Source organism: Centroberyx affinis, unplaced genomic scaffold (assembly GCF_046629955.1).
Source record: "Centroberyx affinis isolate AG114_WGS23_722 - 3 ecotype Tasmania unplaced genomic scaffold, CSIRO-AGI_Caff_v1 ptg004316l_1, whole genome shotgun sequence".
NCBI lineage: Eukaryota > Metazoa > Chordata > Actinopteri > Beryciformes > Berycidae > Centroberyx > Centroberyx affinis.
The window spans coordinates 56,978-71,169 of record NW_027282026.1 but is presented as its reverse complement, the minus strand read 5'-3'; positions in this window follow the sequence as shown (position 1 = coordinate 71,169).

The following is a 14,192-nucleotide window of genomic DNA, read 5'->3' as shown; positions in this document are numbered from 1 at the left end:
ATTAGGCAACGCAGTGCACACTGGGCACAAACAGCCCGGCTGCCTCTGACTTGAGTCCACTTGGATCCATGGAGCTAGTGGATTTTCTAATAAACCATCTGCCATATTCAACTCTTCACTACCTGTGCTATATGTGCTGCCTTGGAATGAGAGGACGTTCATTTTTACTGTTACTTTAGTGTGCCACCTCTGGCTTAGGAGATTTTTAGAACTGCCTGGGGGATGAAACCTTTCTTAGCTTTCATGTGCAGCCTTAGAAGAGCTGCACAGAAGAGCAGTTTTAGTTTTTGAATGTTGTGCCTAATGTAGAGAACGAGAGAACACTACACATTACTGTGTGTAGTGTTTTGCAAAAAATGTGAGAAATTGCTGTACTGAATTGAGAATTGCAAGTGAAAAGCAGAAAATGTGCTTGTAGGTTTGCAGAGGGATTTGATATTTTAGTGATTGTGTCCCAAGTTCCAGTTTTAGTGTGTAAGTAATTGTGAAAAACTGTAATTCAGTCAGTAAAGGTAATCCATCACTGAAGGAGAGGCTGCCAATCGCATTTTGCAAAATTGCTTCAGAACGATAATATCCAACGATAAATTTTTAAAGAAGTTCCGTTCACAGTTTCATATTAGTGTTCAGGAACACTGTAAGAGCTAAGACGAGACAGACTTACCACCGTTTTTCTACTTGTAAACAAATATACCACTTCTGGGTCATTACATGTCAGATTTCTGCATTTTCCACTCCAAAATAAAACTTTTAACCACTAGAACGCAACAACTATAACAACTTTAATCTGGAGTAAATTGGATTTAAGTTTCAGTCAGTCGGTCGGTCGGTCGAATGCAACACATGCAATGAGTCATGTTTTTTCTGAATTTTACAATGCATCAATTCCACATTAAATGAAAAAAAATTGACTGACAGGGACTGATTGCAATGCAACACTGAATTTATTTTTTGCAGTGGGATTTCAGTCCCGCTCTGTGTCCTTGGTTGTTTTCCTCAGTGTTTGGAACAGCCGACGGAAGAAGCGTTGGACTCTGTTCTTCTTCTTCTTGGTCTTTTTGATCTCTGAAAAATAAAAGAGGACAATCAGTGCCTCAGTTCATCTTGATGGAAGTAGACATGAGCTACAGTGTGAGCGGACCTGATGAAGAACTCCTACCTGATGTGGTGTCAGAGGATTGTTGCACCTCTTCCTTCTCTTCAATGCCAACCAGGCTGCTGGTCAAGCCTTCCTGGACTGAAGTAATGGCAGGAGCTTCAGTAGGGAGGGTCAGAGGAATCACAGGGGCTTCAGTAAGGAGGATCAGAGGAACCAGAGGAGCTTCAGTTGGGAGGCTCAGAGGAACCAGAGGAGCTTCAGTAGCGAGGCTCAGAGGAACCACAGGAGCTTCAGTAGGGAAGCTCAGAGGAACCAAGGGATGTTCAGTAGCAAGGCTCACAGGAACAACAGGAGCTTCAGTAGGGAGGCTCAGAGGAACCAGAGGAGCTTCAGTAGGGAGGCTCAGAGGAACCACAGGGCCTTCAGTAGGGAGGCTCAGAGGAACCAGAGGAGCTTCAGTTGGGAGGCTCAGAGGAACCACAGGAGCTTCAGTAGGGAGGTTCAGAGGAACCAGAGGAGCTTCAGTAGGGAGGCTCAGAGGAACCAGAGGAGCTTCAGTAGGAAGGCTCACAGGAACCACAGGAGCTTCAGTTGGGAGGCTCAGAGGAACCAGAGGAGCTTCAGTTGGGAGGCTCAGAGGAACCAGAGGAGCTTCAGTAGGGAGGTTCAGAGGAACCAGAGGAGCTTCAGTAGGGAGGCTCAGAGGAACCAGAGGAGGTTCAGTTGGGAGGCTCAGAGGAACCACAGGAGCTTCAGTAGGGAGGTTCAGAGTAAACAGAGGAGCTTCAGTAGGGAGGCTCAGAGGAACCAGAGGAGCTTCAGTAGGGAGGCTCACAGGAACCACAGGAGCTTCAGTTGGGAGGCTCAGAGGAACCAGAGGAGCTTCAGTTGGGAGGCTCAGAGGAACCACAGGAGCTTCGGTAGGGAGGTTCAGAGGAACCAGAGGAGCTTCAGTAGGGAGGCTCAGAGGAACCAGAGGAGGTTCGGTAGGGAGGCTCAGAGGAACCAGAGGAGGTTCGGTAGGGAGGATCACAGGAACTACAGGAGCTTCAGTAGGGAGGCTCAGAGGAACCAGAGGAGCTTCAGTTGGGAGGCTCAGAGGAACCAGAGGAGCTTCAGTAGGGAGGTTCAGAGGAACCAGAGGAGCTTCAGTAGGGAGGCTCAGAGGAACCACAGGGCCTTCAGTAGGGAGGCTCAGAGGAACCAGAGGAGCTTCAGTTGGGAGGCTCAGAGGAACCACAGGAGCTTCAGTAGGGAGGTTCAGAGGAACCAGAGGAGCTTCAGTAGGGAGGCTCAGAGGAACCAGAGGAGCTTCAGTAGGGAGGCTCACAGGAACCACAGGAGCTTCAGTTGGGAGGCTCAGAGGAACCAGAGGAGCTTCAGTTGGGAGGCTCAGAGGAACCACAGGAGCTTCGGTAGGGAGGTTCAGAGGAACCAGAGGAGCTTCGGTAGGGAGGCTCAGAGGAACCAGAGGAGGTTCGGTAGGGAGGCTCAGAGGAACCAGAGGAGGTTCGGTAGGGAGGATCACAGGAACTACAGGAGCTTCGGTAGGGAGGCTCAGAGGAACCAGAGGAGGTTCGGTAGGGAGGCTCACAGGAACCAGAGGAGCTTCAGTTGGGAGGCTCACAGGAACCAGAGGAGCTTCAGTTGGGAGGCTCACAGGAACCACAGGAGCTTCAGTAGGGAGGTTCAGAGGAACCAGAGGAGCTTCAGTAGGGAGGCTCAGAGGAACCACAGGAGCTTCAGTTGGGAGGCTCACAGGAACCACAGGAGCTTCGGTAGGGAGGCTCAGAGGAACCAGAGGAGGTTCGGTAGGGAGGATCACAGGAACCAGAGGAGCTTCAGTTGGGAGGCTCACAGGAACCAGAGGAGCTTCAGTTGGGAGGCTCACAGGAACCACAGGAGCTTCAGTAGGGAGGCTCACAGGAACCACAGAAGCTTCAGTAGGGAGGTTCAGAGGAACCAGAGGAGCTTCAGTAGTGAGGCTCAGAGGAACCAAGGGGTGTTCAGTAGCAAGACTCACAGGAACAACAGGAGCTTCAGTAGGGAGGCTCAGAGGAACCAGAGGAGCTTCAGTAGGGAGGGTCAGAGGAACCACTGGAGCTTCAGTAGGGAGGCTCAGAGGAACCAGAGGAGCTTCAGTAGGGAGGCTCAGAGGAACCAGAGGAGGTTCTGTAGGGAGGCTCACAGGAACCACAGGAGCTTCAGTAGGGAGGCTCAGAGGAACCAGAGGAGCATCAGTAGGGAGGCTCAGAGGAACCAGAGGAGGTTCTGTAGGGAGGCTCAGAGGAACCAGAGGAGCTTCAGTCGGGAGGCTCACAGGAACCAAGGGATGTTCAGTAGCAAGGCTCAGAGGAACCAGAGGAGCATCAGTAGGGAGGGTCAGAGGAACCAGAGGCTCGAACATCACACAGATTTCCCCCACTGTGATGTCGACGATCCTGGTCAGCAGCTCTGGCCCAAAGCGCTTCAGCTCCTCCAGCAGGACGTCTGGAGTGTAATTCTCTCTGACCTTGTTCAGGATAGAAAGGACCTTTTCATCCCGGATGGAGCGGGAGAAGGTGGCCTGACGGTCCGAGGAGGTCAGAGAGGCGGAGAGCTTATCCTCAACGGCCTTTGTGAGTCCAACGGCCAGGTCGCTGAGCTGCAGCGGGGGTACGGACAAGAGGATTGCCGAATTAATCCAGAAGCCCTGCATCACTCTGGGCACAACCAGCATCACCACTTCCTGGGGGCCAAGGAGGCTGGAGCTGGGCTGCTGCTTCTCCATCAGGCTCCTGATGGCTTTGTCAGCCAGACGGATGATCTGAGGGTCTCTGTTGATGAGAGACGCTCAAAATTAGTTGAAAAACACATTTTCTGAAAAGACACAATTTCCCCACGGGAATCATTCAAGTTTCATCTCATCTCATAAATGTGACTTACTGAAAACAAGGACTGTTGGCTTCAGGCGAGTTGAGCACGATTTGGGCTAAAAACTCAATAACCAACATTTTCATGCTGATGTTCACCTCCCACATCTGAAACAAGAAATGAAATTAAGATTTGACATATTTACAGGATCAGTCTAGTGTTATGTGATAATTTACTCTTTTCATGATCTTGGTCTTACCAGCTTGAGGAGAGGCTGGACACTGTCATCAAAACTCTCAAGATCAAACCTCCACAATCTTCAAATGGAAAGAAAACAGAAGGTTCATCTTAACTGTTGCTCTATTTTCTTCTCATTAGTAGCAGACTAGCTTAAAGGAATAGTTCACCCAAAAATGAAAATTCAGTCATTATCTACTCACCCCCATGCCAGTAAAAAATTGGGTAAAGTTTGTTAGTCCATACAACAGAAGGACAGACAGACGGAGTTAAAAAAAAATAACGGAAAATAACCATAAAATGGCTCCATGCAGCACTTACAGCATAATCCAAGTCTCTTGAAGCCAAAAGATCCCAAAGTGACTTGAAAAGACTGATATTTACACCATTATTTAGCTATATATATAGCTGTTAATTTAAAAAAATGTCACATTTGCGCGCACCCTGGCCTCGACAGGTAAGACTAGCTCGAATTACCAGAAACAAGACTTCCGGGTGGCGGTTTAGCCTTCCAAATAAAAGCGCCAGATTTTAAAATAGAAATACTGTTTTAAAGCAATTACTTTGTATTTAATTGTCAAATTCAATAAGTGAGCACCCATATTAATGTTTGATGTCATAGCCTAATAATAATGAAAAATGCCATAAAATGTGCCATTTTTAACTATAAACGCTGCATGTATTACACTGTGCAGAATACATACTGAACAGAGACTAAAGTGGACATCAAACATTAAACATGGCATGGGGGTGAGTAGATAATGACTGAATTTTCATTTTTGGGTGAACTATTCCTTTAACATTAGCAGAGTTGATGATAGATTGAGTGGTGGACTGCTGTGTGTCTCAGTAAGTCTCACTGCTCTCTGAGAGATTTCCTGCCCTGCGCCACCAGCCAGTCAGTCATGTCCTCAGCTGTCAGCTCAGATGGGACCTGCTTTTGTTGCTGACGCCTCAAAAACTGCACCATCATTTTTTTCTACAAGAAAATAGAAAACATCAGATGTTTGCTCATGTATAATCATAGGAGACACTTTACCAGAATTTGTCAGGTGTTTTATTTTGTGCGGGCCTGAAACAAAAGTGGTTCTTACTTGTACTTCATAGTACTTCCACTCCCAGCAGAGATTTACAGTCTCTGTGTACACCGGTACAGTGAACAGTACCTTTGAAGGAAATTAGGTAATGTCACTCAAAAGCCTCTTATGCTACATACATACATCAGCTCAAAATCGTTACAATTTAACTGCAATAAACAATGCACACATACCTTGATGGGTCTATAGATGACCCTTTCTCCTTCAATCCAGTCCATGGATGTTTTGTTACTGGATGACAAATCAACAATGCAGAAACAATGACACAATAAAACCAAGCACTCAAACACAGTTGATACTGGTGGCTGAAATGAACTGAGGGTGTTCAGGGAGAAAGTTTCTGTGGGAGACAGAATGGACTTATTGTTGAGTCACAGGGAGCAGAATTCTGCTCTTAATGACAGACAGACTCTGTTTTGGTTCAACTGTTCAGGCAGAGATGACCAGGGAAAATAAGTCTGGGCAAATATGATGATCAAGATCGATCAATAAGTTGCCTTTACATTTTTTATTTAATCACACAGGAATGTCTTTTTGCAAGGCAACACTTGAATAGATGTTAATCCTGTGTTTTGACTTGATTAGTTGGTTGGTATTGGGAGTGTAGCCTACATTGTCCTAAAAAACTGCCAGGTGTATCAGCACTTTTATATCCTTGATACGCACACTGTGTAACATTTTGGTCAACATTGCAGGATTACACAATAGATGGAGTAGTAGATGGATAAAGTAGATGTATAAACACTCACATTGTCTACATGGCAACTTCTAATGCCATGGTATTATGCTGCAAGTGTGACTTCAATTCCTGTTGACCGACACGTTGCCTTGTCATCTTCTCCAAAATGTTGCTTGTTGTAACACAAGCTTTAGGTGCACAAGCAACATTTTGAAGCTGTGGAGAAGGGAAGTATCGCTTACAGGGATGGGTTTGGCAAGCAGGACAAAATCAATGTAACCACACTGGCTATAGGAGAATAATGAAAAAATACTTACATACTTTACATTGTTTCACAACACTTCCTATGTATCATGGCCTTTATTCCTCTCTCTAACACATTACACTGAATTGATTTATTAAAAAGTAAGTTTTACTTGAGTATATTTTAAATGAGCTGCTTTTCTTTTTAATTGAGTAGGTGTTGACACACACGCACACACACACACACACACACACACTGCTGTTATTTATCCTCCGATTTCATTACTTACCATTACACTCCATGTGTCCTCCTGATCTTCTCTAGTTACTGGGAAGCAAGGCGTTTGACTCTGGTATCCTGGACTTCTGGGCTGCCTCTGGTCTCGCCCCCCAGAGGGACGGAGCAGGCAGAGAGGAGGGGGGTGTGGTGGGGTGGCCGTCTTGCGACAGCCTCCTGGATCTCCCGGCAGGCCCCCACTCCTCCTCCTCTTCCTCCGAGACGACATCTGACCCCGACCCCCGCCAGGCTCCGTCCACTCTGGGCCCGACGCGCCTGCTAAGGAGGAAGAAGGCCCTGATGCAGCTCCGCCTGTCCTCCTCACCCTCCTCGCCCTCCTCCTCCCCTGACTCACCCAGCACTCTGCTCCCTTCCCCCTCCACCTATCCCCTGTCAGCAGACATTTCCATCTCTCCCCCCTCCGCCACGCTCCCTAAGCCGGTCCAAACCCACAGCCACAACCTGACAACGATGGTTCTGACTCTATCTGGTGAGAAACTGTCATATCATGTCTTATTTTTAAATATGCTATGTCATATTAAAGGAAAAATCCATCCTAGAACAGTTAAACGCTGTTATAAAAAAAACTATTGCAAAGCTATTGGCAATGTACCTTGCAATTCTGGGCCCATTTTGTTGTTTGGTGGCACTCCTGGGACAAACTGAACATCACAGATTGATGATATATAACAGTATAATAGTTTTTATAGTATCTGAGGGTGCAGTTTTCCTTTTAATATTCAGATATTTGGATGGGGAGAGTGTGTGCACTTGTGTGATTGTGTGATTTTGCACTTACACATGCCAGAGGAGGATCTGCTGATGTCTATAGCAGCAGCAGCAGAAGACGCAGCAGAGATAAACAACAGTACCTCCACCTCAGACAGCGGCCGTGACTCCCCCAGGACCACCTCCTCACTCTCAACCACGTAAGGCTTTGCCTCTGTGAGTCATACACACGCTGTTTTCAGGCAGTTCGGTATTGCATAGAGCTAGATACAAAGATTGCACAAAATAAGCTGAACTCTTTTCTAGCACTGAATTGCATTCCCCCTTTTTTACAATCCACTTCTCAATTGTCTCAAGCCTTAAAAATCTTTCTTTAGCTCGTCTCCTCCTCTTCGTCTGCTTAAGTGTCATCGCCCAATAGTTCAAAAATGAAGATGCAATAGGTGCTCACTCTCGACACCCATTACACGTCTGACCGTCCTGGCAGGGGGGATCCCTCTCTGTGACGCCCTTCCCAAGGTTTCTTCTATCTTTCCTAATTAGTTTTCATGGGAGTTTTTCCTTGTTCTCATTGAGGGTCTAAGGTTAGGGGATGTCGTTTATCATTCATTATTTTTTTAATGTGGCCGTTTTGAGGCCCTTTGAGACAACTGTGATTAAGGGCTGTACAAATAAACTCGACATGAGCATAGCTGCTGCACTGTGTCTCAAACTCTGAATTGTTTGAAAATGCATTTTGTTCTCTTTGGATCAATAAGAAGCTACAAGCAATGGCTGGTAACCGTATAATAGAGACAATTTCTATGCTATATTAAACCCACTCAGTTCTATCTTACATTAGAGAAAGAACAGGCTGTGATTTTATTGCATTAGCCGTATAGTATTGGACTATTAGTCATGGTGGGAACTTCTGAAATGGCTACCGCTGACTCAATACATTTCAGTAGGAGTCTAGTTGAAAGTGTACATTCAATGCCATTCCCTTATACCTTTTCCCTTCTCTTTTAGCCAGAGCAGCTCCTGTAGCAGCTGGTCAGAGCAGAGTGTGGATAAACCCCAGTATGGGACAGAGATCCTCAAGCCCTCCTGTCCCTCTCCCAGCTCCCTGTATGGGACGGGACTGTACAAGTGTCCCTCTGTTCTGTCTGTTGACTCTGTGGCCAGCACCTTCCTCCCAAGCCCCTCTCCTGACTCCACACGCTCCTCTTCCACCACACGCATAGGTGAGATACCATGAGATATAAATACATGGCCAGTGCTGACAACACTGGATCCTGTTATCCACATCTTGTGATCTGGTGTGTATAGTGTCTGATCTGTCGTGCCTCGTCTCCCCGACCCTAGGCGTGGCTCGAGGTCAGCCCAGCTGGCTGCTGCCTCCCTGGGCGCTGTGTGTGATTTACCCCCTGGTGGCTGTGCTGCTGGGAGCCTGCCTGGCTGCGGTCGGCCTCTACGGCAGCCTCTTCTCCAGAGCAGTGGTCCTGATGTGGCTCGCATCGGCTCTGTCAGCCTTCCTCACCTCTGCTCTGCTGCTGGAGCCTCTTAAGGTGAGTTCAAACGAACATATGGTCTGCGTAGCTTTGAGGTTATAACAGATCAATCCTTCAGTCTTTGATAGGTAATTCCTTTGATTTACCATTCAGGGAGTCCAAAATGTGTGGAATCAGAGGAAAAACCACAAACCAAGTATCAAACGTGGTTGTCAGAAGTGGGATTTGTGTCTGCGTCATGTGACTTTGTAACAGCTCTCCCTGAGGTTCTGCAAACAGTGAGCAGTAAAATAAACTCGATAAACTCTCCCATCTATCAGGTGTGTGTGCAGGCCTTGCTCCACACCGCGTTGTGGCGGCCTGTGGATCCCGAGGTGGAGGACCTGCTGGCGGAGGAGGCCACGGTGATGAGGGCGGCGGGAGACCAGGGCAGGAAGGTTCAGCCGCCATGTGGCTACGGGCTGCTGCAGGCCAAGGAGGAAGCCCGCAAAGTCCGAGCTCTGCGATCTCTCATGAAGGTATAGGAAGAAAAGTGAACCACAAACATGACCATCCGGTTAAAGTTCAGTTGAAATGACATTTGCCGTTATTGCCTTATTGTTATTGTGGTCGTCTATTTTTAGTTTGGTAGTATTTTACCTTTTTCTATCCATCTGTACTTTTGGTGATACTGTTTTTTTGTTTTAAAGGTCAAAAATCATGCCTGGATGCCCTGTAATATCAACAAAAATGAAACCCATACATGATATACAGTCTGTTGAATGACAAACGGTCCACTTCTGTACCAGCTGGACAGGAGATAAAGTCTGAAGTCATTTTTCTCAGTGTCAGTACCGAGACACAGGAGAGCCAGAGGGCTTTAGTGGCATTTGATCCTAGACAAGCATCTGCTAGTCTAGGAAGCATCTTTTTTTTTTTTGTTCATTTTTCTTCTCTCTCTTTCCTCCTCCCCCCTGACTCTGTAGCACTGTGTGTGCCAGCTGTTGTTCCTGCTGCTGGTGCTGATGGTGAACTACCAGGACAGCGTGGAGGAGAGGCAGGGCAGGCTGCTGCACTCGGCTGTCAGACACCGTCTTCACACGGCACCCAGGGGGGCCACTAACCTCACCTCACTCAGAGAGTAAGGAAAACACTCACCTCCACGCTGTCAAAACACCACACCACACTCAGCACTGTCACACTGCATGCTGTGAGGGGGTAAAACTCAAAGTAGACTTGCACAACATTCTTTCACCACCAGAAATTGTCACTGTGACATGTTTTTGCTAAGTTGATCTTCGTCAGGTGTTGTGCGGACCAACTTTCCCCAGGGGAAAGAGGTGGATATGCGTATGATTTTACTTCTTTAAGAAAACTTTTGAGGCCTTGAGAAAAAAGTTGCAGATTTCCTTGTTGGCCCCAATGTATTATTTGGAAACTTCAATGATTTACATGGAGTCATGAAATCAGCTCCACACAATAAAGACCCAGGAAGTTTTGAATCTAGTGAAAAAAATGAAACAAGCAATCTTCTCAGTTTATGACATTTCTAAATGCGAATGGTTGTGTTTTAGTGCTTGTGTGTCTGTGTGTATGTGCCTTCGTATACACACACACACACACACACACACACACACACACATGCTAATGTCAGTTCTGTCATCCAGCTGGTCAGATGCAGGGAAGTGGATGGACCACACCTTGGTGCCGCACCTACACCAAAACCCCACGCTGCACCTCGTAGGGTTGCCACGGCTACAGAACACACGTGCTCTTGGTAATATGGCGACAGTCTTCCTGGGAAACAGCAGTGTGATGACACGCAAGCTCCTGGCTGACCTGCACATCACAGACTGGACCACGACACAGTGAGTGGATTCATTACGGTCATGTGACTGTAATGACTGTCTCAGTTGAAAACCGTTTCAGTCTTTTTTGAACTATTTGGCCATCCAGAATTAATTTCTTTCTTTCATCTCTGTCAGGTTTAAAATTCTTTCCATCGACTTCACACATTACCACAGAGAGTCTGGTTTATTTGTGTGTGTGTCCATGCGACTAGAGTGGGCTCAGACACAGACACTCACTCCCTCCCTCTCTATCCGTCCACTCCTCATCCCTTCATCCTCCTCTGGACCAGACCTCCAGGTGGCACTTACGGTAACAAGACAAAAAAATCAAGATCTTAAAGTCAACAGATGAATATGAACCACATTTATTCTTAAGAATAGGACTCAAAAGTCAGTTCAATGATAAAATCCACTTGCTTTATACTGCAGGTTCTCCTTCTCCTCTCTGCTCTCCTCTTTCTGCTTGGTGAGTTGTGGTCCATGGCTACTGAGCGTGCCCACTACGTATGTCAAGGCTGGCGCTGGTTCCAGCTCCTCCTGGCCTTGTTGTCCCTGGCAACGACCATGCTGCAGCTGTGCTTTCTGTCCCAGGCTACTTCCTGTGTGCTCAAGGTAAAAATTCCCCCTGAAAAAAAAAACATTCAGGAGCCACCCAGATTACCTCACCCATGGGTGTCAGCTGGGTATGGCAAAGTGTGGTGCTTGCCATACCTTAGCCTGAGTGACTCTAAATTTGACCAATGTTCCATCTACGTGCATAGTTTGGTGACCTACATCAAAAAATGTATCACACTGACCAAATAATATTATCTTATTAGTCATCGACCATTGCTTCACTTGTCCCCAGAGGTTCAGTTGAAATTATCAGGCTTGTACATTTTGGTGGCAAAAGATATTAATTATTTGGACTTTCACCACCTTAGTTTTGTTGTAAAAACACCATATGTCCAGTATTTGCCTGCAAAGTACCATTTTATAGTGGTGGTGGTTTACCTGGGCTTCTACATTCACACTCTCTCATGTTGAACCCTATATTAACTTCCCTTCCTCTGCAACCAATTCCACTGTGCGGTCTTTGCCACCCCTGAAAAAGCCAAAAGTCACTTTGTTGGTCGGTCCCAAAAATATCAAAAAACTTTACTGCGCATGTGCCTATTGACTTTAGCTTGGTTGGTAAAGCATTAGGTTTGCCACACCAGAGATCTCAGGTTCTAATCCAGTGTGAATTTAGCTCTACCATGCTGGATTCCCCAAGAGCCAAGCTGGTCACAGTTTATCACAAATGACATGCTTGTTGAATGAAAGCTTTAATATCACAACCTCTCAATCAAATCCTAACCACAAATTCACTAAAAGATTACATTATTGGTGGTCATTGTTAACATCATGTGTATATTATCCTGAACCGTCTAGCTTGGGTCCCAGCCAGACAACTTCATCGACTTCCACAGCGCCGCCCTTCTGGCCAGGAGGTCTTCTCAGCTTGCGGCCGTGCTCCTTACCCTGCTTGTCCTAAAGGTGGAGTGAGACTTCTGTTTACTCATTAGACAAATCAGCGTCGGTCTACAGCTTTTCCATTCTATTGAACATCGACTTATTTATATTGCTGTGTGCTGCAGCTGCTGGGGACCTTGAGGTTTGTGCGGAGGTGGGTGGTGATAGGCAGAGTGCTGCAGAGAGCCTGGAGGGAGCTGTGGGCTCTGACAGTCCTACTGCTGCTACTGCTGCTGCTCTGCACTCACCTCGGAAACATGGTATGACACAGGAGTAAAGTAGTGTTCGTCTGAATGTTGTATTCATAAAGAAGAGACATAGTTAAGTTGAGTTCTGATTTGTCTTTCAGCTCTTCTCTAATTCAGTGGAAGGTTTCCTGTCGGTGCGTCAGGCCGGTGTCTCGGTGCTGTCCGTCCTACGGGGCCGAGTGGCTCTCCAGAGAATGTGCAGGGCCCACCCAGTCCTGGGCCCCCTCTACGGGCTACTACTGATGGGGGGAGGTCTGTGGCTACTGGCCAGACTCTGTGGAGCAGTTCTCATCCGTACATACAGGTACACGCAATTGCTAAGGTGTGGACGTAAATCCCAGGACTGGAATGTTGTACGTTAGATGTACCCTTCCTACCTAAGCATCCTTGCATTGTACTCCCACAAGGTCCAGAAGTAAAACTCCTGGCTGCCCCTGTTACTGTGATCCTTCTGGTAAAATACAGAAGCATAATACATGCATGGATTTATTTATATGTTTCAGGAGTTTAGGGAAAATGACAAGTTCCTAATTACACTCTTTAGGGAAATCTTTGGGGAAAGTTTCCCCAAACTTTGTAAAAGTGGCTCTTTTTTTAGGTCAGTGGAGACTGCTCCATCTTCGTTCACTGAACTCCAAACAGTATTTTATATTTTATATTTATATATTATATTAAGTATTTTAATATTTCTTTCAATTCTTTACTATCAGTAGTCATGTAATAACTTGAAGCACGCATTTTCCATGCCATAGAAGTTTAAAATGAAGTCTCAATTATTGCATGGAGTGGTTTGACAGACATTTTTATAACCATTGCTGTGTCCTTCAGGGCAGAGCAGGCCGAGATGTACCGGCCAGCCATCGAACCTCAAGACTACGAGATGGTGGAGTTCTTTATCAAAAGACTCAAGCTGTGGATGGGACTCACCAAGGCCAAAGAGGTAGATAGATGCATTAGCAGGTCGGGAGGTGGGCAATTGCATAAATGAGAATCCCCCATGGTGAATTCCTGTTGCTGATTCCAGCCAATTCTGTTTCTCTCCAGTTCAGACACAGGGTGAAGTTTGAAGGCATGGACGTCCCTCCTTCCAGGTCCTCCCAGGAGTCCCGTCTCTCCACCCTGTCTTCCACGCTCCCCTCTTCCCTCTCCTCCTGCTTCTCGTCCCCCCGTCCCCCGTCCTCGGCTCTCTCTGTGAGGTCAGAGGACTCGTCGGTGTCCGAGCCCGGGTTTGATGTCCAGCCCTACCTGGACCGCCTGCTGCCTTGCGTCAACAGCCTGCTGTCTCGTTTTGACAGCGTCAACCAGATAACTGAGGACCTCCACGATCTGGAACTGAAACTAGAGGAGGCTCAGGTCAGGAGAAGGAAGAGGTGGATAAGGTGCCAGGAGGAAGGCACAGGAAGATTGGGAGAGTCAAGAGAGCCAAAGGCAGTGGAAAGAGAAGGAGGGTCAACCGGTGAAATTAGACACAGGAAGATGGGTCTGCTTTACCCTGTCCAATCCTCCTTTTCCTTCAATCCCTCCACCCTTCACTCCTCTTCTCCTTCGGTCAGTATCTTTCCCCGTACACGGAGCTCCTACTCTGAATCGGCGCTGCTCCAGCCTCACCCGTCCAGGGATACTCTTCCATCTGAATCAGCGAAGCCTGCATCTGGAAGCTGTGGTCTGGGCCTGTATACAGCCGGACCCCCGGGATTTGGTAGATTCCCCAGAAGAAGAGCTTGGCACTCCGGGAGCTCTCATTCAGCTGATGCAGCTCAGAGGCTCCTTCAGGCCCCAGGTGGAGTGGCTTTGTGTGGAAATGGAGGAGACGGCGCAGCCTCAGCTAAGGTCAGGCCCAGGAGTGAAGAGGGGGTAAGGAGGCGCATCAGCGACGGGTTCCCTGTGAAGAGGAAGGCTTGGATCTCTGAAGGGCCA